The sequence below is a fragment of the Callorhinus ursinus genome, unplaced genomic scaffold (assembly GCF_003265705.2).
Source record: "Callorhinus ursinus isolate GAN/ISIS: 27379988/994484 unplaced genomic scaffold, GSC_fseal_2.0 scaffold2, whole genome shotgun sequence".
Classification (NCBI taxonomy): Eukaryota; Metazoa; Chordata; class Mammalia; order Carnivora; family Otariidae; genus Callorhinus; species Callorhinus ursinus.
Genome location: NW_027397064.1, coordinates 331,268 through 355,153, shown reverse-complemented (window position 1 = coordinate 355,153; position 23,886 = coordinate 331,268).

The window sequence follows — 23,886 nt, the reverse complement described above, 5'->3', positions numbered from 1 at the left end:
CACAAAGCTCTCCTGCCCGGCCTCTTGGCACATCCCAGTGGCATGGACACCCAGGGGACCACGCACCCAGGGCGGGGCCTGCACCACCTCCACGGGCGCTGCCCTCTGAGCCTGCAGCCGGGACAGGGGTCTGTCAGCCACCGGGACGTTATCGATGTTATAGGAAGATCTGGCTCCAGCCCAAGGGTCCCTGCCCACCTTGGCAGAACCGTGCAGAGTATGTTGTTGTCCCTGTGGGCCTGTCACCCAGATGCACACACCGGGGTCCCACCATGCACTGCTCCCGTACCCCGGAGGGCTTGAGGATGTATGTGGTGGGGCCGAATCCCAGACTCCCTGTCCTGCGGACCTGGGCTTGTGTCCTACCTCTTTTGCTGCGTGGTACTGAAACTCTCCAACCCCACAGGACGCTGGTGAGGACCTGAGGCAAGTGTGGGTGGGCAGGGGGCCCAGGCATGTGAACCTGTGGCCTTCACGATTGCCCCCGGAGAGTGGTTTCTACCAACAAGATGCTTGCTGGTAATATGCTAGCAAACTCCTAGAGGAGCTGACAAATTTTCCCAATATGCTTGCAGTGAAAGCACAATGAGCAGACCCTGGTCTAGGACTCAGTGCGGCTAGCAACTCAAGGTCCCCTGAGTGTGGTCACACTGTGTGCGGTTGTGTGGTCACATGCAGGGATTTCCATTTCTGTACCTTGTGAAATTAGGGGTCGGCCCAGCTAATCTGGGGCCCCTTCCAGACCTGCTGATGGCACGTCCTCCATGGCTTTACCAGGCGGACTGGAGCCGATCATGCACAGGGCTCAGGGGCCGCACGGGGAGCCATGGGTCGGACGTGGCTCTGAAACATGCACAGCGGGGGTCTGTCCAGCTCTGGGCCGTGAGGCCCAAGCCTGTGTCTAGGCAGCAGGGCAGGCACATCCTGGTGCAGAGCTGGGGGCCCAGAAGGGAGAAGCCATGGGAAGCTGGCTCTGACGCGACCTCACGAGGGCAGAGGCTCCTGTCCCCTCTTCCTGTCCTGCGGGCCACTCCATGTGGTCAGATGTCCGCAGGATGGCGAGGCCACAGGACTCTGACTGTCCACTCGGCAGGGCTCCCCAGCCTAATCAGGACAGGAACACACTGGGAGGTGAGCCTGTTTCCTCCTGGCAGAGAGGATGCAAGGAATCAGTGCCCGCTCCAGCCCTGTGACCGCCGTGAGGGCGTCGCTGGTCAATGCCTGCAAAAGCCTCACGCTCGCTCAGTGGGCACAGGAGCAGACCGTACCCACCGATGGGCTGCAGTGAGCCCTTGGCTTGCCCGCCCCCCAGAGCCTCACTCTGATGTGGGCCTGGCCCATGCGATTGCACCCTGGCTGGGGACGTCTGATGGCTGGCAGTGGTCTGCCTGCCGGGCGGGGCGAGGGTGCTGCGCGGGCCACACTGGCAGACCCCCTGCTGGCGGGAGCCGAGGGTGCACAAGCAGCTCAGAGCCTTCCCCGAGCTTCTCCGAGCGTGTGAGAGACTGTGGCAGGGAACTGGAGCCCGCTGCCTGGCGTGCCTCCTTGAGCTGGGAGCAGCACCCCATTAGCACGGAGACCACAGGAGGCTGTTCCCCTGGAAGCAGGCCTGTGGGCTCGTTTCAAACCGTTTGGGGCATTTTCCACTGAAGTAAAAAGAAGCCTCTCTTTCCTTCTATTTTCACCTCTGAGCCCTGATTTCCGGGGCAGGCTTCTAGGTGGCCGAGGGCAAGGGCCACCCCACCTGCCTTCCTCCTGAGGTCCTTGTGTCCCGAAGACGCAGGTGCCACCTGGGCCATGTCCCTGCCGCTGGGGCAGGGGAGGATGGCCCAGGTCACACACGCACGGGCACTCCCCCCGCCAGAGGCCAGGATGAGGGGAAGTGCATGCAGCGGCCTGAGTGTGGGCAGCAGGAGGCTGAGCCTGAAGGGCAGGGCAGTCTCAGGACCCAAGGTGGTGTGGGGGCCTCCCCCGGGGAGAGGCTACTCCTCCATGCGACTGACCTTCCCTGGAAGACCATCAGGTGTTGCCATCGCGCTGCGGCCATAAGTGTGAGTGTGCCAGGAGTGCACATGTGCGGGGAGCGTGCGTTCTAGTCTCAGCTCACCCGGGGCTGCCTGTGTGGCTTGGGGGAGCACCATCGGTGGAAGAGAAACACAGCCAAGTGTGTATCTGAACTGCAAAGAGTAAGAGCAAATCTGGTGCTGTCTCCACTATGGACCACCACCGAGCTGTAAAAATGAAGCTCTAGGCATATATGACTTGCGGTGACCTACAAGATGCGTTGTTAATGGAAGAACACAAGTTGCAGAGAAAATGTGGAGTGTGACCCACTTGTAAACATCCTGGTCTTCGAGCGGCTCCCGAGGGGTCACGCTTGTGAAAGCACAGAGCCAGGAGTGGCCCACATCCCCTCCTTCCCACGGTGCTCCGTGGCTCCGGACCGGCTCATACGATGCTGGCCAGCCCCTTGGGAGGGGGGCAGGAGGGAGGCAAGCATCATCAGTCTCCTCATTTACAGAGGAGGTTAAGTAGGTTCCCCAAGCTCTCGGTGCTGGGCTGAAAGCTGGCCCAGGTTCCTCCTCTGTCCCCCACACGCTGTGCCAACTCAGCCCGGAGACCCAGAGTTCCCTGGGGTCCAGCACGGGGCAGGTGGAGGCATCCGGGAGCCAGGACTAACCACTAGCCAGGCAACACCGATGACTTTTAAGCTGGCTGATTACCCAGAAAAAAGCAAATGCCCTGTCCGACCCCATCGCTCCATCTCTGGTTGCCTGGCAACAGCTGGGTGCACAGCTAGAAGGCAGGAGCCAGCCTGGCTTCCCCTCTGGATGCCAGATTTCCACCCATCCTTCCCCGCCGGCCTGAGGTGCTGACCTGGGTGACCGAGCGTGGCTGCGCCCCTGGACCTCTGCGAATGTGCAGAACTGCAGGCTGGCTTGGCATCTCGTCCTGCGGTGGAAACCCACTTCCTGTTCTCACCGCGTCTCCTCCATCAGCGGTCCCTCCGGGAGGTGCGCTCCCTGAATTATGCATTTCTTATTGACCTTTCCAAACCACTTTTGCCTTTCTTCGTATTCTGTGCAGGACTGTGACTCGCTGACTGGAAGAGGGCCTCGCAGGGCGAAGGAGCAGGGTCAGAGGGGTGCCGGGGAGCCACTGGCCCGGCCATGACACCCTCTTGTTCTCGTGCCTGCATGCGCGTGCGGGGCCTGTGTGTGTGCGTGCAGAGCCCTGAGGAACGAGGCAGATCCGCTGGGCTGCCCAAGCCTGGGCGGTCCCGTGGAGCCCCAGCTGCCTCCTACTCCCCTCCCCTCTCCTGGGCTTCTGAGGGGTCTCTTGGAGACAGTTTGGGATTCCTTGATCTGGTCTCATGATCTCATTTCATAGACGGGGAAGCTGGCCCCAGACATTGAAGGGAAAAGTCCTCGCAGTCATTGGGGCAGAGCTGAAGGAGGCCCAGGTGTCTGCTGTGCCCTGGAGGGCTGGGGTTGGGAGAGGCGGGGGACCATATGGTTCTTTCTGTCAAGCGAGAGCCCCCCCCGGCAACATGAGGAACTTTTCCCAAACCCTTCCGGGAAGGCAGTCATGCACGAGTGTGTCTGGAGAGTAAGGTTCCTTTCCCTTGCTCATGGCAGGTGGGGGAGACCCAAGGCAGTAGTCTGGTGTGAGATGGGGATCAGGACAGTAAGATTAAGCTGACTGAGCAGCCTCTTATCTATGGAGGGTTAAGAAGTTTCCTTCACTCTTCTTCTCCATTCATGGTATCAAAGGAATTCAGGTCTGGCTACAACATTACTTGAAGCTTGGCGCTCTGTCCCGGCGACGTGCCCCAGGGCCTTTGCATGTGTTTGCCCCCTGCCTGGAGCAACCTTCCCCCATCCCACCTGGGAAACGCGCTCGTGTCCTCCGAGACCCGACTCAATTCTCCCCTCCACCGTGATGTGGTCGTGTCCCCCCATATCTCTGCCCGCTTCCCAGGTCACATGGCATGCCTCTGTCTCCCCAGCACACCAACTTTATGGCATTCAGATTTTCCAATGGATATGGTTGATTGAAGAATCTGAGGTACAGAAGGATTGACTATTGCTTCTATATACTATGGATAATCTTTTGAAGTACTGGGAAAATGTGTCCTGAAAATGCTTTTCTTGGTGAGCTGGGTGGGCACTGGAAGGCGTGGAGGGCGGGTGTATAATCCCAGCCGCTTTATGGCACAGGTGAGTTCATGTCTGCAGCCCAGATACTGAAAGAGTATGAATGTGGGCTTGCTGAAGCGCCTTGGTGAGGGGCCGGCGCTAGAACACCCTTTGCTCCAGCCCCTGCTTGCCCCATGCACTCTGTCCTCTGGCCCAGAGGAGCTGTTTTCTGCCCCCCGGTGAGCAGTGAGTCCATGCCCTGCTTGGCCCATGGTTCCATCTGTTGGGAACGCACACTCGCCCTCCTCCTCAACACCAAAAAATTCCACTCCTATCGGCTCCCCACTGTGGTCCCTCCTTCCAGCAGACCTTCCCCCTCTGGGTCCACCCAGCCCCACCCCTCTCTGTGGCACCTGGAAACGGTGGCCCGAGCCATGGTGACTGTGGCTGCCCGGGGTCCACACAGCAGGGTCCTCCCTGGTGGTGGACGTGCTCTTCTTAATGTTTCCTGCAGGATAAATGAGCATGCACACCTGTTCCCATCTGGATGAGTTATGTGACTCTTGACCTTCCTGCCCAAGTGCCACATGTCCGTTTTCTGGATGTGCACCTTTACCACACTCCAGGTAAAAGTGTTCGTTGGGTGGAGCTCCTCCTGGTCTTCTTGCTCATCTTTGGGCCCTGATTGGTCTGGTCTTTACCCATCCACTCAACCGCATGGCCACTCAGTTGCGTGGGTGGTGATTCCTAAGCTCTGTGCACAGGACGGGGAAGCTGCATGAGGAGTGTGGGGGGCTCAACCCTGCAGCCCCACTGCCTGGCTTCAAAGCCGACAGGGGCCACACAGCTGCAGGCGGGTGACAGCACCTCCTAGCCTCAGTCTTCTGGAGTGCCCAATGTGAGCGCCTCGCAGAGTGGCCTTGAGGATCAAGAGAGTGCATGTACGAGTTTAGAACCCGACCCAGCACGGAATAAACATGGAAGTGTTGGCTGGTATTAACCTGATTGTTTTGAACAATGATGGCAAAGTGTGGTGTAGACACATTAACTGATTTACCCAGAACTGCAGTCAAAGATGCTTTTTACTCATGTGCTGGTTTGAAACTTGGTCCCAAGATTCTTGGGCACTTCTGCGGTGGAGAGATGGGCTCTAAACTCCCTCCCCTGGAATGTGGGCCTCGAATCTGCTTGAGCAGTAAGGTGATGCTGGAGCAGTTCTGGGCCCCGGTGTGGCAGACAGCAGCTCCATTTCCTCTCTCTGGGGACGCTGGATCCAGAACCCACCTGCCGGGCTGAGCTGCCTGGGGTGAGCCCAGGAGGAGGGGAGCCCGGGCCCAGCCCCAGTCCCAGCCTGACACAGGCGGCCCCCCGGCACGCGCCAACTCTGCGACAGAGCCGCTTGGAGCCGAGTCCTCCAGTGGCCGTGGAGTCCCATCCCCAGTGTGCATTTGTAAACGAAAGAAATGAGGTGGCTGTTGGTACCACACAGCCACGGTACCCGCAACACAACCACGTGTCCCACAAGAGCCACTGAAGATTGCAAACAGACAAACCCAGCCTCAGTTTCCCCTCCCTCTTACCTGCCTGCCAGCCTCCACCTGCCTGGAGGAAGCGCCTCTCCAGGGCTGAAGGCCACCCCCAGCTCCACCAAGCCCGTGCTGTGCTCCTGGTGGACTTCTGCCTGTAGGATTGTTCCCTGCTCCCGCCAGGGGCACATCTCTGCATCCAGCAAGAGTCAACCCAGGCATCCTTGAGTTCATCAGGCACCAACCATGCGCCAGTTGCTGCTTGGGGTGCCGAGAATGCAGGGTCCTGTGCTCCCGCAGCCATCAACGACAAGCCCTCCCCCTTTTGTGTCTCTGCACCTTTCCCCACGCGGCCCCTGTTTCCCGGAATCCTGGCCCCTTCCCTTTGCCAGGTCCTATTCTTCCTCAGACCATAAGGCACTCAGAGAAACCCTCCCTGATCCCCACCTAAGGGCCCACGCCTCAGGGCTGCTTGTGGGAATGCAGATGCCCAGGCTTTCTTCGGGGACACCTGCTGCTGGGATGGAGGTGGGGGAGCACTTCCCTGGGCAGAGTGGTCCCCTGGGTGCTCCAGGACCCGCATGTGGGTGTCGTGACCCCACTTCGGGCCTGGGGTCGGAGACCCTGTCCCACACCTTCACCTCAGGCCTGAGCACCTGCCCACCAGCGGTAGCTGCCTTGAGCATGTGGCTGAATGAGCAGAGGACTCTTGGGGTGCCCAGGGACTTCTGTCCTGACACTGACTTGATTTCCGCCTTGCACGGCGGGGCTGCCTCTGGCTTTCCTGCCTCTGGTCTTCCCTTGTGCAGAGAATCCTCAGAGTAGGTGTGTCCAAGTGTTCAAGAGCTCCGAGCTGTCCTGCACACAGGCACATGCCCACAATGTCACCCACCTTCCCGATTCAGCTTCTTGCGTCCCACTGTTCGTCCTAAACTTTGACGTTCAGGGAAGACTTGGGGCTCCCCCAGAACCTGCCAAAGTCGGGGTGCAGAGAGGAAGCCGAGCCCCGCAGTGAGGTTGCCGTGAGGAAGCAGCACAGGGGCAGGTGGGTTCAGCTCAGGCGCAGAGAGCCGGCCGGCCTGCAGGCTGGGCGGAGGGCAGGCTGGCCTCCCACCAGGCCTGCAGAGGCAGAGGGCAGGGCGGTGCCTCTCTGTCTTCCGGAGCCGGCTGAGCTGATTGAGCCCCTTTCTTGTTCCGAATGACGTAGTCCTGTCTTCTCTTATTCAGAGTGGTTTGTCAGACAGCGGGTGGAGACGAACAAGGGGCCGGCATCAGAAGGACCGGAAGAGTGGTATTTGGGCCACAGCCTCAAATGGGGACGCACGTCACCATCGTCATCGCCACCACCATCACCACTGTCTCTAAAACCCACTGGGTGCGCTCTCTGGGCCGGACGTTGTCCTAAGTGCCCCGCGCACCGTCTCACTTAATCCGCATGGTGACCCAACAAGGCAGGTTGTGTGGTTGCCACTTGGCAGATGAGGATGCCTAGACTCAGCCGGGTTAAGTCGCGGGCCCAGGGCCGCACAGAGAGTAGGAGGCGGAGTCAGCATTCGCATCCCGGCTTGAGATCGCCACGCCTGCCATCTTCCACGCAAATGTGAGCGGAGTGTTCCAGAACCACGGGGAGTTCGTGTGTGTTCCAGAACCACGCGACAGAAACAGGGCGAGGCCACGCAAGAGGCCACAGAGCACCTGAGCGCAGGGGAAGCCTTATGGTCAGCGCCCTCATTTTCGTCAGCGGATAAAGAAAATCGACCGCAGGGTGGGAAAGGGACTCGTGCCCGGTCCCCTGGCCGTAGTGGCCGTGCCCGGCTGGCACCTGGGTGTCCTGGGTTCCACACGGCCCCAGTCAGGAAGATCCCGGCTCCCCATCTGGTGGCATAGCGTCTGTTTGCTCTCAGAAAACTGCGGAGTAAGCAGCCACTGAGTTGTAATTAACTTTTCCTGGAGTAATTAAAAACTTGAACTATCTCAAATGGTTGCAATTTCCTCATTTGGGGTTTACATTCATTGTAGAGAGCGTTCCAGGGAGGCTTTATCAGCGAATGCCTGCAGGGAGCAGGTGGGTCCGTTCAGCCAGGCTGGATCCGGGTCCTCTCCTGCTGAAGGTTATCAAAGGAATCCCTACCCCAAGACCGGACGATGTTCACCTTCCTGCTCTTGTACACTTAGCGACAGGGCCCCCAGGGGCAGGTCAGGAGGTCTTCCTGAAAGATCTAGAGGGGTAACTTCTCATTCAGCGAGAGGCCGGCCCAGGCCTCCCACAGCCCACTGTCCGCTAGCCTCTCCTCGAGGACTCGACACTGAACACAGGCGGTGGGGTGGGGCAGGGGGTCTGGACTTTTTCTAAGGTCCCACAGATTTCTTTACACAACAGGGGTCCTGCTGTATCTGGGGTCCTCAAAACCAGAGGCACAGATAGCCTCATCCGTGCAGCGGGGTGAATGGTGGCTACCCCCAGAAGATATGTCCACATTCGAGTTCCCGGAGCCTGTAAGTGTCACCTTATTTGGGAAAAGGATCTTTGCAGATGCAGTTAAGTTGAGGATCTTGAGATGAGATCATCCTGGATTATCCAGCTGAGTCCTCAATCCAATGCCTCGTGTCCTTAGATGAGATAAGCGGGGGTGGATTTGGGGCAGAAAAGGAGGAAGCCGTGGGCCCGGAGTCAGGGACGGGAGGGTGTGGCTGCAGGTCCTTCCCTGCAGCGCCCTGAGGGAGAGCGGCCGTCCTCGATTTCAGACTTCCAGCCTCCAGAACTACGAGATGATAAATTTCTGTGGTTTTAAGCCTCCAAATTTGCGGTCATTTGCGACCACAGCTCCAGAAATAATTGGACGCCGCGTGAACGTTGCTTTATGCACCTGTCATTGAATCAACACGATACTCGGTTTCTTCTTGAAAGTTATTTATTTTTGAGATAACTGTAGACTTACAAGCAGTTGTAAATGCAGTCCCTTTGCCAATAGTAATATTGCTCTTAGTGTTTTATTTCTATCTTTCACCCCATTGGGATTTATTATTGTAATTTCTATGTTGATCTTTGTTTAGATTTATCTACATTTTAGTCTTTGCTCACCATTTTTCTTTGCCCCCCCCCCCCCGCCCCCAGGACCTTTGTTCTCGAACTGTTTTCCCAGGAAAACTTCTTGTGCATCTTCTTCAGGGATGGTTCCGCGGGGGGCGGACTTGGGCAGCTCCTGTCTGTTCTACAATCCTCATGCTCAGGGTGTGTGACTTAGTGCAATGAGCCACGGGGACAAGGTGCAGGGACTAGAGATGTCCCTTCCAAATACTGTGCCCCTGCGGATGGTCTAAGTGTTAAATGCACCGTGAACGCATGAAAGAACAGGTCTTCCTTCCCCCGAATTCTCCGTGTGGGCTTGACTGGCAGCAGAGAGATCACTGGGTACTGGTCTCTGCTTTCCATAGTGGACGGGCCTGGGGTTGCCACGGAGACTGTGGTCTGGCCATCCCATGGAGGGTGGGCCCCTCCGCTCCCCTGGGTGCTCGGCTGAGATGTCCCCTCTCTAAAATGTTCTCTTGGTGTCTTACTGTCCGCACCTGGTGTTGGCCTCTTTCCTCCTGGGTCTTGCTGACTAGCTCTGGGCGTCCATCCTGTGTGCCTTCCTGGGGCCTGGGTTCAAGTCCAGCCTGGCCTTTCCCGCTCCTGGTGACTAAGGGTATGTCGTGCAGGCTTTCTGCCTCGCGGGTCCAAGGGGAGAGGCCCGCTGGTGGTTTCTGTCCCCCCGCGGAGCTCACCGGCCTCTTCGGCAGGAAGCAGCAGACCTCATCCTGGGGGTACCCTGGCCGCGGCGTCAGGGCCTCCCACTCTCCATGGTCTGTTTTCTTTCCCTGAGCCTCAATGTCGCGGGTTGGAAAGACCACGGCAGGACCTGAACCCTGGTTTCCATCATCTTCGTCCTTCTTGAAGACTTCAGGAAATACGACGCAGATAGGAAATGAAAGAGCGGCGGGGGTTGTTTGAATCTCTGTAATGTCCCTGCCTTCCCCCGAAGCGGACTACCTTTTTCTCTTACTTATGGAGGGTTGCGTTATGGAATATAAATTGGATAAGAAGTTTCTCTCTGACGAATGAGGTCGGGCTGGTGTGAATAATTGCTGCACAGGGAAAGGATCGTAACCTCCTTTCTACCTCCTGGCAAATCCCGCTGACTTGGGGGATGAAGGAGAATTTAGAGATAATTGGGTGCGTGGAAAGTCACTTGGTCAGCGATAGGCTGGAAATTAAGCACCGAGGTGCTTTCCTGGCCTCACCGTTGACTCTCTGGGGCCGAGAGACTGTGATTTCTGTGACTGCTCAGAGGCTCTCGTGAGCAACAAGAAATGCCACTCTCAAAACGGCTCTTTGGGGAGTGGGGACCTGGCCCCAGCTACCTGTGCGCCTGGACCAACCTGGGGGACGCAGGGCTTCATTCTGGTGCAAAGGGCCGGAATGTACCACTAGAGAACCACGCCGGCCCTGCTTGGGGACCACGGCCGAGCCACTCACTCGAGCCTGAATCCACCGTTGAACACTCCTGCACCTGTCTGGAGTAGGAATGCAGTTATTGTGTGATACATGAAACCTTCCCGTTTTGGGGAAATTGGGAAGGATGCATAGTGACAGGGGTAAAGGACTCTGCCACCTACTTGACCCAGTACTCAATAATGGTCACAACAGATACCTGTAGCTGACATGTAATGGGAGCGGGCTCAAACCCCAAGTGCTCAGCTCGTGCAGGATCCCTCGCGAACACCCCTACACAGCCACGGCGCACACGAACAAATACCGTGTGTAGCGGTAGTTTGCCTGCAGTGGTTTCTGTAAAATGGGCACAATGTCGCTTCTAGGTGGGTTCTTGCGAGCATCAGATTAGGTCGGGTGTGCGTGGCGCCCAGGGGAAGTGTGCAAACATAGGGAGCAGCATTGTTGTTCTCACTGCCAAGAGCGTGTGTGGACTCTTAATCCTGAGTCACACGGAGACCAGGATTCATGTGTCCAGCTCCTCATGCTCCAACAGGTCGGTCTGTAAGCAGGAAGCCCACCTGGCCAGCATCCCTGGAAGACTCTGGGTGTACCCCCAGGTCTCCTTGGCCAGCAGAGTCTTCAGAGCCACGAGCCACAGCCGCTCCCTCTCCCGTGCCGCTTGGCCATGGAGGTCGGTGCGGCCCGATGGATTCCCATGCTGTTGGTGCCCTCCCGCCTCCCAGAGCCGGTGGTGAAGAAGGCGCGGAGAGCCATCAACCAGCGCCCATCGCGGGAGGACGGTAGCCAGTGACGTGGGGCGTGAGGCTAAACCTGGCGGGGGCAGCTACAAATCCCCTCCGAGTCCCAAGGAGAACCGGAGGGAGACCCAGCCTGTCCCGGGGCTGCCTGTGGCCCCAGGGCCTCTGCCACCGCCTTTGCTGTGGAGGACACAGCAGAGCCTTCGCTTCTTGGCGCGTGGGCAAACTCAGAGTGTTCTGGAATGGCCACGGTTTCATCCCCTCCTCCAGCCACAGCAGGCCTGCTCCGTTATGTGTCCAGTGGGAATATCTTTCATTATCTTCCCTCTCCATTTAATTAATCCACATCCCGTAATGAACCTTGAAATTTCTATTAAACACATCATTACTAATCAGCACAGAGCTGGTGGTAGTTGGCGGCTCCTCACAGGCGGGCGGGCCGTTCGGCTCGGGGCCCAGGCACCGGCCCCACCAGTGGGGCTCTCACGTGGTCGTGGCACCCCATCTCTTCTCGGGCACGTCGGGAGGGCCCCGGGCGGCAGTTCGGGTGGGGGTGCTGCCCTGGGCGTGATGCTCAGCGGTCAGTCTTGCCGTGGACGGGCTCAGAGGACCATGCCGCGGGGGGTGGGGGTGGTGGGGGTGGGTGGGTGTCAGGGCAGAGCCAGGGCGGCCCCCGGGGTGACTGCTGAGATGCAGCTTCTGGCCCTAATGGGACCGATCTGTGTCCTTAGAGGTCTCCCCGCTGCTCCCTACAAGGGCACCACGGACACGGATGTGGACCTCCACGGGCAGGTCTCCCCCGTGCCTGGGCCCCGCAGGCGGACCCAGGAGGCGTGGGCGGTCCGGGTCAGGAGGCCCTGCGGCTCATCGCTCCCACCCCGCCTCTGGGCCGACCACTGCCCCAGCTGTGGTGGCGTGGCCTGGTCAGCAGCCCCTCCATGCACGCCATCCCCCTCTGCCCGTGGAGACCCCGACCCGAGATAGTCTGACTGCTCCCCTTCACCTGGTGTCGTTCAGACCCAGATGCTCCTGGGAGCTCTGCTGCTCGTCCTTTATTGGTGGGCTGCCTCTTTCAGACTTTCTCCTTCCCCCTCAACACCTTCCCCTCCCTCCGGTTCAGAGGGACTCGCCTCCTCTTTCACTGAGGACCCAGAAGCTTCCAGAAGCTCCTCCATGCCTCCTCCCCAGACCGTCCCGCCCGGGGGAACAGGGGGAGCCCCTGACCACGAGCCTCCCTCTGTCCTTGGAGCTGTGTGGTCTCGCTTCTCAGGAGCTCTGCTCCGGCAGCCCCTCCCACAGCATCTGCAGCTCCCACCTCACAGCATTTCCCGCCTGAGCGGCCACACCACCCTCCAGCCACAGCCCCGCTTCCCCGGCCCCTCTCCTCACTCCCACTCCCTTCTGGGCTCTGCTCGGGGCTGCTGATGACCCACAGGTGCAGAAGCCGGCAGCTTCCCTGCCTCCGCCCGGCCTCTGGGGCTCATCCTCCAGGGCCAGCCCTGCCGCCTCCACCCTTGCTTGTCCTCCTCGCTCCTCCTCCTCCTTCTGAATGGAGACTGCAGCAGAGCTGCCTCCCCGCCCCCGGAGTCGAGACCTGTCCGGAGCCCGTGGCTGATGTGGAAGGCAAGGTGAGGCACAGAGCGGGGAGGCCCCTCCGGCTGTTGGGATCTTGTCCCTGACTGTTGGGGAGAGGCCTCTGCAGGTGCAGCTCTGACCTCTGGCCTCCACTTTCTCATCTGACAACAGGGCAGCTCATCGAGAGACCTCTGAGGTCCCTCTGAGCGCATGGGGCCGGGTTGCCCTACCGAAGCTGGAGTGTGAGGAGGTTGTGGTCTGCTAGGTGCCGCCCCTGATTCCCCGGGGGAAGAGCATGGTTCCCTCGTCCCTCCCCCTCCTCCAGCCAGCTCCCGGGGAACACCCACAGGGTGCCTGGCCCTGTGCCCAGGGCTGGGGACACAAGCCTGGGACAGGAGCTGGACATGGACCCTGCCCACATGGAACCCCAGTTGCGTGGGGAGACCCACGGGCAGACACGGGATTTCAGTGAAATGCAGCAGGAGCCTTTGGGAGGCTGGCAAACAGCCATAAGGGCGCCCCATTTGTGAAGGGTTTATGGGTGGGAGGTGGCAAGGGTTCAGGCACTGGGAGCGTGAGGAAGTGTTGCTGAGGCAGCAGAGGTGGGCAAGGGCTCTGGGGTAGGGAGCAGCGGCTGGCAAGTTCCGATGCAGGGAAGCTCGCCGCGCCAGGGGAGGGGACAAGCTGGTGCACAGAGGGGGGCTGTGCAGCCCTGCAGAGCCCAGCAAGAGGGGACCCGAGCCTTGCCTCTCCATCTTGTTTTCTCGGCTTGGAGAGGCTAAGTCCCTGGGGGCTCCTGCAGCAGCTTCTCCATAAATACCTGCTGCCCCGACCCCATGGCCCTATTGGGGCAAAGGCCCTGGGACCAGGGCTGTGCTGTTTAGCTCCTTTGGAATTCTAAGTTCTCAGCCTGCGCTCAGGGACACCTGACCACGTGCCGGGACTGGCGGACCAACTCTCCTGGGACTGGACGACGACCACGGGCCTGGCTTCTGCTTTGAGGCTTCACACGGAGATACTGGTTGTGGAGGGCTCTCCGCAACACCCCGGCATGCCGGGGGCAGCCCTGCACTTCCAGCAACCCCAGGGAGCCCTGAGCCTTTGCGGCAGATGCTTTGTCGTCCGAGTGATGCACTGGGCAGAGTCAATCCTGGCCTTCAGTGCATCTTTGTAGCCTAATGGGCTCCAGATTCTATTTGTTCCTGAGCCCGGGGCTGGTTTAGGACCCTTTCCAGATGACCGTGCTGTGTGACGTGTGGCTGAGCTGTGGGCCATCTGCACCAGCCAGGAGCAAAGTGGGCACTTCCCTCTGTCCCCATGGATGGCAGTGGCCCAAGGCTACCTTGTGATGGTCAGGTTCCACTTTGCTGGTTTACAAAAGCTGGATTAGACACTCCTTGGCATATGCCGGGCAGGGACATTTGCCATAATGTGTAACTGACTGTCCCCTAATGACGTCCACACCCACACTTCTTGCTCATGGAGGTGGTGTGAGGTCCCAGAAAGACACCATGAAAAAATAAATAAGTTCTTGGAGGCTTTCAAAAGGAAGTCATGCATAACAGCTAAATGCAACGTGAGCTCCTGGAATGGAAAAAGGACGTTTGTGGAAAACAGATGAAACCCAAATAAGGTCTGTAATTTAACTAACGCTAGTGCTGGTGTCCTGGAGCTGATGTCTCGAGGGTAAGTGTCATACCATCGCTGTGCGGGGTCTCCACCCTGGGGAAGTGGGCGAAGGGCGTCCAGGAACTCTGGGCTCTTTTTGCAATTTTTCTAGAAGTCTAAAATTATTTCAAAGTAGAAAGATTGAAAAAAGTCATGGTATTGATACTTAGGACACAAAGGAGCATTCTCATCTGACCCTCACTCAGCCTGCGGGAACAGGCCTCCAGGCACCAGGCGGGTTAGTGGCCGGAACGTGGGTTCGCATGAGGCGGAAGCTGGCCACCTGCCAACTCCGTCTGCCCCGGGAGGTGCTGGGGGCTCACTCCCCGGTGGGGGCTGCGGTCAGAGCGGCCACCTGAGCCCCCAGGGGTGAGACTCCCAGGCTCCCAGCCCTCCTTCATCTGTTATTTATAATTACTGTGGTTATTATTGTTTTTGGAACTCTCTGCCTGGTCCATGCCTTACGCAACACGCGGTTTAAAAACTTCCTCAGAGAGTGTGCATAGAGAATGGCTTGACAGGAGCCCCCCCCCCACTGCCTCGGGGGGACCCTCTCAGAAGGCCCAAGCAGGGTGCCATGCCATGCCAAGCTCCTCGGGGCTCCGCACCTGCCAGCCCAGGTCTCTGAAGGCCCAGAGCAGGTGGGAAATGACTCCCCGTGGATGTCACTCTCATCCGTGGTTATTTGGGATTTGGCCTTGAAGGTGAGCGCTCCAGCCGCATAGGAGAGGAAGACAGACCCTCACCTTGGGGGTGTCCTAATGCAGCAGATGTCCCCCCCGGGGACCCTCTGAGGCCCTGCCTTCAAGCAGCTCTCAGTGGAGCGATGGTTCCCGCAGAGTCCCTAACCTCCTCCTTTTTGATGCCTCTTGATCCACATACCATGGCCACGGGAGGCAGGGGCCATTGCTCACTCCCGAGGGTGCGCAGGAGGGAGGAAGCATCCTGCAAGCCCAGTGGAGAGGACATCCCCCACGCCTGGGCCCTCAGACCAGCGGGAGGGATCTGCCCTCTCCCCAGCTCCCCCTCCTTGTAGAAGAGTGCGGCCCCTCGGTGCCACCAGGACATTCAGCTGATTGCTAATGCTTAACTTCACTGATTTCACACTTGAGCGCTATCCCTGGAAAACAGCCTGGGGGACATTTACGTGCAGCCACTTTAGAGGGCAACAGCTCCACGGGCGGTGACAGTGAGGGGGCAGAGCAGGGAGGAGGTCTTCGTGGCCGAGGGGGTCCAGGCTGGGGCAATGGTCCTCAAGAGGCCTCAGGAGCGACTGTGGCTGGGGGCATCCACGTGAGGGACACAACTGGCTAAGGACTCCGGGAGGCACATTAGGGGAATCGGTTACCCCATCTACTTCGGACAGGAAACCAAATTTACACACCAGCATGCTTCTGTACATGGGAAGCAGTAGGTCAGAGGTCAGGCAACTTGTCTGGGGTTGCAGAATTAGGAAGTTGCAAGTGTGCTGACCCTCAGTGGAGCCTCCAGGTAAATTCAGGGCGCAGTGACTCGCGGAATGCTAGGGGTTGTCATGTACCAGACATTTCCCCAACCACGGAGTCAGGTGAATTCCTGCACCAGTCCCACTCTAGAGTTTTGCAGGGTTTAGTGAGCTCCAGATCCCAGTAAACCCCCAAACCTTCTCCCGCCTTTGCGACCCCTGCCCATCCCATGAAGCAGGCAGCAGGCCTTCTGCTGCTGCCTCTTCCTCCCAGCTCCTTGACCTCAGCCTGTCCTTGGGTGTGTTGGTCACCGAGCGAGCTTCCGGTGAACTGGTGAGTGGGACGAGCCTGGGCTTTGTGAGCTATCCTGGAGCTCTGGGTGAGTCTTGCAGATTCTGAATTTCTGTGCCAGATTCAGGAACAGACTCCTGACTTGTCCCACTTTCAGTCTTGCTCACAGGGCTTGGTGACCGAGTGTCAGGTGTGAAGGTCTGTGGCTGGGTGGTCTCACGTGGCGAGAACCAGGGGAAGCCTTGACCTTGAAAAGGCCTCAAGGCTTGCAATTTTCTCTCCAGATGACTGCCAGTCCCCTCCACGGCGCACCATCCCAGGCTCACTGCGGTTAAGGCGGCGGTTAGGGCTGTGGAAGCCCGTCCATCCACACTTCCCCACGATAGTAGCAATGAGAAACATAATGCTGACCACAGAAGCCAAATAGTAGACCGAGCAGCAATGGGAAAAAGAAAATTCTAGATTCCTACAGGTGAGTGGGACACTGGAGCTGATGGCCTCAGCGAGGTGGGAGTCTTGCGGGGTGGCCATGGGCCTTCTGCACCCACGGGAGCACATCTCCCTGTCTCCTTCTTTTTCTGCATCATGAGGAACTGACAAAGGGAGGGAGAGAGAAGCATGCAGAAGGACAAGGCACTTGCAGGACCCGTTCACTGGGTGAATGCTTGAGGAGCCTCCTGAGACTCATGTTTGAATCTGTAGTTCAGCAATTATGAACGGGGGCCACTCCAGCTAGGCCTGCAGAGAGGGTGAATCTGCACCGACGGTATGGGCTTGGAGCAATGGTGGACAGAGATAAGGATGTTTCTCTGCAATTCATCCTGACATAACGCAGCTGCTGGGAGGCAGCATGGGATAGTGAGCAGAGCTCAGGGGGAGAAAGCATGAGCTCTTTCTCCTGGTGAAGGACCAGGCTTGAGTGCCCCTCTGTGTGGGCACTGAGCTGGTGTCCTGAGCCACCCCGGTGTCATTTCTCAGTAGATGGACGTCGGGGGTTTGCTTGGGTGGTGTGGCCGGGCTCAGAGCCATGTAGGCCCGGTTGCGTGCAGGGAGGGCTGCTCAGAGATGAGAGGTAAGACTGGAAGGACAACATGGGGCTGGCACAACATACCCTTTCTAAAAAGGCAAAGCTGTGGGGGCCAGCCCTGTTAGGGCCGTGCAAACAGCTACAGAATTAAAATCCAGTAGGCTGGCCCAGGAATCGACCGATAGGTAGGATTCATAGATTTGGAAGCCCAGCAACAAATCCAAGTATCCTTAATAATTTACTCTATTATTAAGGTGATATTTCAAACCAGTGGCACAAGGATTGATTGCTCAGCAAATACAACTGCATCTCCTACCTAAACCTTTGGGGAGAAAAATGAAGTTTGATTCTTTCCTCTACATTTTACACCACATATATTCAAGGTGTGTTCATTCTCTCAGTCTAAATACTTAATATTCACATAATCTTGGGAGTGTGGGAAAACTTTCTAAATGTTCAACAGACGGGAAACAGAAGACTGACAGATTTGACTACACAAAGGTCTTCATTGTATCTGAAGCACTTGGAGGGTGGGCGCCCAGGAGCCGTCCCAGAGGGAGGTGAGCAGGCAGCAGGTATTCGGGAAGCTCCACATTGGGGAAGGAAGGGGAGAGAAGCAACACTGGGCAGAGGGAGAAGGTGGGGCCGATGCAGTCTCAGTGGAGCCCACAGTGGACTCCCAGAGAGGTCAGAAGCAGGTGGCTCTGCAGAAGTGCCCTGTGTCGGGGCTGGGGCTGGGGCTGGGTTTCCTATCCCTATTACACTTGTCATCAGGTGAGCCAGGAAGAGGGGAGGGCCTCATGAAGCTATGGTTTCTGGCCGCTGAGGCAATGCCCACTCAGAGGGCTCTCTGTCACCAGAGTCTCAGCCAGGAGGGAGCATCAGAGCACCTGCTACCTGACACAGCGGTCAGTATTAGCTGGCACAACATTTTCAAATGCACCAGATAAAGAAATAACCTTTAATACTTATCAAGATTACAAAGTATGTGAGAAATTACTAAGAGAAACTGTGAGAATCCCAGTAGAAAAATGGGCAACAGACATGAACAGGTAATTCATTAAAGAAGCAATACAAACATACCGCCAAGAGATGAAAGCACTCTTCAGCCTCACAAACCATGGGAAAGCTATCTGCAGTCACATTAGGAAAGATTTAAAAACTGACTCTACATGCTGATAATTAGGAACTTATGAGGCTCTCATCCTTACTGAAGGGTTATATGTTTGTACAGATTTGCTGAAAAGTAGTTTCCTCAAATGCACACAATATCTTAAAATATCTGCTTAGATATTTAAAGATACAGACTCAACTCTGATTATGAAAAGAAAAGTCCTTTCTCCACCATGTTGATTGTGTATGTGTGTGTCTTTTTCCAGACCCTACTGTGTAGGTACCATCAGTCAGTTTGTCCATCCCTGGGCCAACATCACCTTTGCTCAGTTACTAACGACAGCTTTATAGTAAATCTTATTTATAACATCTTGTGCTTGTTTTTCAAGATTACCTTGGGCACTTATGAGTATTTGAGTCAGCTTACGAACTTCTGCAAATATCTGCCTGGATTTTAATTGGGGCTCCCTTGAATTATAGATTAATTTGGAGAGAATTGTCCTCACCAAAGCAAAGCTCTCCATTTATTTAGAACTTAAAATTTCTTTCAGTGACATTTTGCAAATTTCTAGGAGAGGTTCTGCACATCCTTTGTTGGATCTATCTTTACATAGAATTTCTTCAGTTTCTCTCAATAATGTTTTGTGGATTTCTATGTAAAGTATTTTTTTTAATTTTTAATTTTTTGAAGATTTTTATTTATCTGAGAGAGAATGAGAGCAACAGAGATCACAGAGGGAGAGGGAAGCAGACTCACCACTGAGCAGGTAGCCTGATGCAGGGCTCTATCCCAGGACCCTGAGATCATGACTTGAGCTGAAGGCAGACGCTTAACCTACTGAGCCACCCAGATGCCCTGTGTAAAGTTTCTCTACTTCTTTTGTTAGATTTTTTTCCCCAGATAAATACTGTCTTTTGTGAATTTCTTTGTGTGTGTGTTACTCACAAGGAAATACAGTTGATCTTTGCATACTGATTTTATATTAGGCAACTGTACCAAATTCACTTATGGATTATAATAGTTTATCTTTGAATTGGTCGACTTTTTCTATGAGTGCTTGTAATGGCTTTATTGTTTAATATGTAGTAAATCAAACTTGCCCTCTTTTCAAATTTTTTTGGCAACTTTAATGTATTTCATTTTTTCTACCTGAACTCTAGAATTATTTTGGCATTGTAAAAAAAATTTTCCTTTGGAATTTTTAATTGAGATTGCAATAGATCTTTAAGAATTGTTGTCATTTTTATAACACTCACATTTCTATCCATGTACCTTTGCAGAATGTGTGTGCATTTATTCATGTCTTCAGTTCATTCATCTTAATATGTTGTGACTTTAAGAAGAGCGGAACAGTTATGTACGAGAGGAAGCGCATAATGATACATATCGATGCTGGGGGATGGGCTCCTGAGAACTCATCACCCTGTCCTTTCCATTCTTGTGTATCTTTGAAACTATCTGTGAAAATGAAAAACAAATCTACCTACCCACCCACCTTGTCATTTGCTTCATACAGGTTCTTCATCTTTCTTTCAAAGTCTGTTCTTTTTATTTATTGAAACTGTGACCAGGATTGCTCTCCATATATACTTGATATTGTTGGTTTGCATTGTCTTTATAAACCATAAGCAGCAAAGCAGAGGTTGAATATAGCTCTCTGTTCATTGATTTGTATAAATGGAACACAAAATTCCTGAGTGCTTTTCAATAATTCATGGTTTTATAAACATGGAAATTCATTTCAATGTATCTCGAGGAGAATGCTGCTCCAAGTCCCCTGGGGTGTCAAGGTGTGGCTCTGGCGTCCTGGGTCTGAGGCACAAAGTGGGGAGACACGCCCACCCTCCCCTCCACGTGCCTTCCCAGGGGCTCTGGGGCTGATTCATGACTGAACCTTGCTACACCCAGAGAGATCATGGACCAGAAGCTGCACGGGAGCCCCACCTCGGGGATGGCCAAGGGGCACCCAGTGAAGGTGCTGATGGCTCTGACCCTTGGGTGGGCCCAGCTGTAAAGGCCAGCAGGGTGCAGGGGCAGCTGGACTTCCCCACAAAAGGCATTTCTCCAGAGAGCTCCAAAGCTACCCCTTGCATGGGCCCCAGAGCCACAGGGCAGCCCTTACTTGCATCCAGATCTTCTGGATCTTCTACTTGATGCATGGTCTTGGGCAAGAATCTTACATTTCAGAGTCCTGGTTTTTCATATACAAAATTTCTATTCTAATACCTGCCTTTAGAGCGTTCGTGAGATGATATGTACCCAAGAGACTTGTGCAGAATTTGCACATAACGTGCAAGGAGTGTTTCCTCTTCATCTGGCTTTGCTCCTTAGCATCATGGAGACACCCTCTGCCAGGAGCAGTTCAAAAGAGTGGTGACCAAGGGACAGAGCACCTGCCCGCTCTGACCATAGAGAGGAGATGGGCATCTCTGTATCTCTTCTCTTCTGTCAGTTAAGCGTGAGGTTGTAAGAAAAGATAGCTTTCTTAATAAAAACATCACTTTCCTTAATAAAAATAGTACCCACATGCTCTGAGTTTGAGAGCGTTTTCAGAGTTGGAAGTTCGGCTGTACCACGTGGCCCTAAGTCTGCTCCTCTAGGTGGGACCTTTGTCTTAGGTCCAGAGCCAAGGGTCGCTCTCGCACACACAAAACTACAAATCGGGATTGTCTGGCCCTGCAGGCTGTCTCCTGGGAGCAGAGATCTTGCTGGGGTCTCTTACTATCACAACTCTGGGCAACCACCAGCCCTGTCACCCGAGTGCCTCTAGACACCCAGACCCCAGACCCTACAAGAAGCAAGCCTCTAGGGTGCCTGGGTGGCTCAGATGGTTAAGCGTCTGGCTTCAGCTCGGGTCATGATCCCAGGGTCCTGGGATCGAGTCTTGCATCAGGCTCCCTGCTCAGCGGGGAGCCTGCTTCTCCCTCTCCCGCTCCCCCTGCTTGTGCTCTCTCTCTCTCTCTCTCTCTGTCAAATAAATAAATAAACAAATAAATTTTAAAAAAAAGAAGCTAGCCCTCTCCCCACCCATCCTTTATCCCGGGATTATAAAAATATTTTTTCCTATATTTTCTTCTGCTTTTTTTTAATAGTTAAAAATATTTGGATATTTTATTTGTCAGGAATCTGTGTTTGAGTATAACGTGAATAGAAATAAAAATTTGTTTTCGGATGGGAAACATATCTCCAACCCTATGTGATGAGAAGTTTCCATACTGAATTGAAAAGCACCTATATTATATATAATATTATAATACAATAAATGGCCATTTGGGAGTATGCATTGAGCTGTCTGTCTATCCCATTGATCTGTTTGTGTATTTCTGGGCCAGCATCTAATTGTTCTGATTAAATTGCTCTATAGTTTGATTTATTAAATAGGCAAAGTCTCCTGTGATAATCCTAATTTTCATAAATTTCTTGGCAACTTTTACATATTTATGTACACTTCCAGTAGAATTTTAAAGATTATTTATTTATTTGTTTATTTGACAGAGAGAGACACAGCGAGAGGGGAGCACAAGCAGGGGGAGTGGGAGAGGGAGATGCAGGCTTCCCGCGGAGCAGGGAGCCCCATGTGGGGCTCGATCCCAGGACCCGGGGATCATGACCTGAGCCCAAGGCAGACGCTTAACGACTGAGCCACCCAGGCGCCCCCCCAGTAGAATTTTGGAATCAACTTTTCAAGTAAAAAATTCCTTTACCATGTCAATTTGAGTTGGGTTGAATTTAATATTTAGTCTGGGAGATTTCACATCTTTACCTAGCACATTTTACATCTGGAAACAAGATGTAACTTTGTTTCAACAAGCCCGCCTGTCCTTCAGGAAAGTTGGATAATTTTTGATACGTGGATGATGCAGTTTTTTTTTAAGATTTTATTTATTTATTTGACAGAGAGGGAACACAAGCAGGGGGAGTGGGAGAGGGAGAAGCAGGCTTCCCGAGGAGCAGGGAGCCCGACGCGGGGCTCGATCCCAGGACCCTGGGCCTGAGCCGAAGGCAGACGCTTAACCCACTGAGCCACTCAGGCGCCCCACCATGTGTGTTTTTTGTTAAATGTGTTGCCAAATATTTTATGGCATTTCTTCCAAATATGAACACAGTTTCTCTTCTGTGACATTCTGCATTTGTGCATCCTGAGTCCCTTGCCGCAGGGTGCAGCCGGCCTGCACAGCCCCTTCGTGTGGATAGGCAGAAGGTGCTGGCCCCAGGGGACATAGCCGCTAGCCTAGGACATGGCAGTGAGGGCCCCCTTGCTCTGGGCACACAAAGCATGAGCAGGGCTGGTTCCTCCCAAGGCCCCTCTCTTTGGCACACTGTAGATGGCCAGCTTTTCCCTGTGTCCTCACATGGTCATCCCTCTGTGTCTGTGTCCTCATCTCCTCTTACAGGGACACGAGTCATAGTGGATTGGGGCCACCCGCATGACCTCATTTAACTCACTTCTTTGCAGGTCTTCTCTGAGGTACTGGGGCTTCATCTTCAACTGATGAATGTGGGAGGACCGATTCAGCCCATAACAAACTATACAAGCTTCTCTATGGCGCCCTTGAATGGTCTACGTGCAAATAATATCATCTGCAGATAATGGTAACTTCATCTCCCTTTTCCAATATTCTGCTAAGAAAAATTATTGTTAAAAACCTTGTAAGTAAAGCATAAGGGTGGCTAACTGTCCTTTTGATGTCATTCTTGAGCAGTATCTAATGGGGCCACCTGACAATTATTTGAATCTTGAGGGAATGCATCTATGTCTGACACATAATTTACTGAGCAGGGCCAAGACTGGGTGAAATTTCACATGAACTTGTAGATTATTTTAGCAGGGATGCAAATGACTCCTGACTCTTAGGAACAGAAACTACAAACCTTTTGGTGGTGTTGCCCTACAGGACCTGACGGATTTTACCATACCCTGGCAACCTTGTGTCAACATTCTTTTCCCGTTGCTTGTAAATATCCATTTCCTGAAATGCCCTCTGTAGCAGCTTAGCCATCTTGGTGGTTCTCTCATTAACGAGTTAAAGAAATCTTTGACACCTTTATTTTTAGGAGAGTCTTCAAATCACACTCGGACAGGTTATTCATGCGTACTGTGTTTAAGGCTGACCCAAGGAGCATTGATATGTGTTTGGAATTATAGCCCTGTTGTCTCTGAAATAATTTCCTTTAAGCATCATAACAATCCATTGCGGTCTACTCACGATACATACCCCCGCACTGTGAGTGCTCTTCTGTACTGTTCTCCAATGGGAGCGGCACGCTTTTGCCCAGTGAGCATGTATTTTTCCATATACGGTGACAGGATATGCACAATGCCTTCGCGGCCTTTTGCTCTGAGCTGAGCGAATTCTGCAATATGGCGGAGCTGATGGAGCTCACTTGATGGCTCTGGGCCCTCCACCTTCCATCTCGTGTATTTGTGGCACGTGTTCTTGACCTGTGCTGGCTGGTGAAAGGTGAAAGGTATGCAGCTGATGGTCCAGTGCAGAGAAACAGTGTCGTGCTCTGCACTAGGAAATGCAAATTTTAAGGAGACTCTGCAGCATCGAAGAGAAGCTGGGGGATCCAGAGGGTGCAGACAAGCAGGTGGTAAGAGGACAGGGAACAGAAGGCCTCATAGTCATCAGGGACCAAGCGTGTCTTCCACACCACTCGGCCCCCAGGCACATCCAGACCTTACGACAGAAGAGCTCAGCTCTCTTGCGATGGGCACGTGGTCATCGTGGGGGGCTCTGAACACCAGGATGCACCTTTCTGTCCCCCCCCAGTGCCAAAGGTCATAGGTGATTCTTCCCCTTGACCCCCTCCCACCCCCACAAGTCCGCTGTCCCCCATCTGTCCGTCCGTCCTTCCGTGCCCTGTC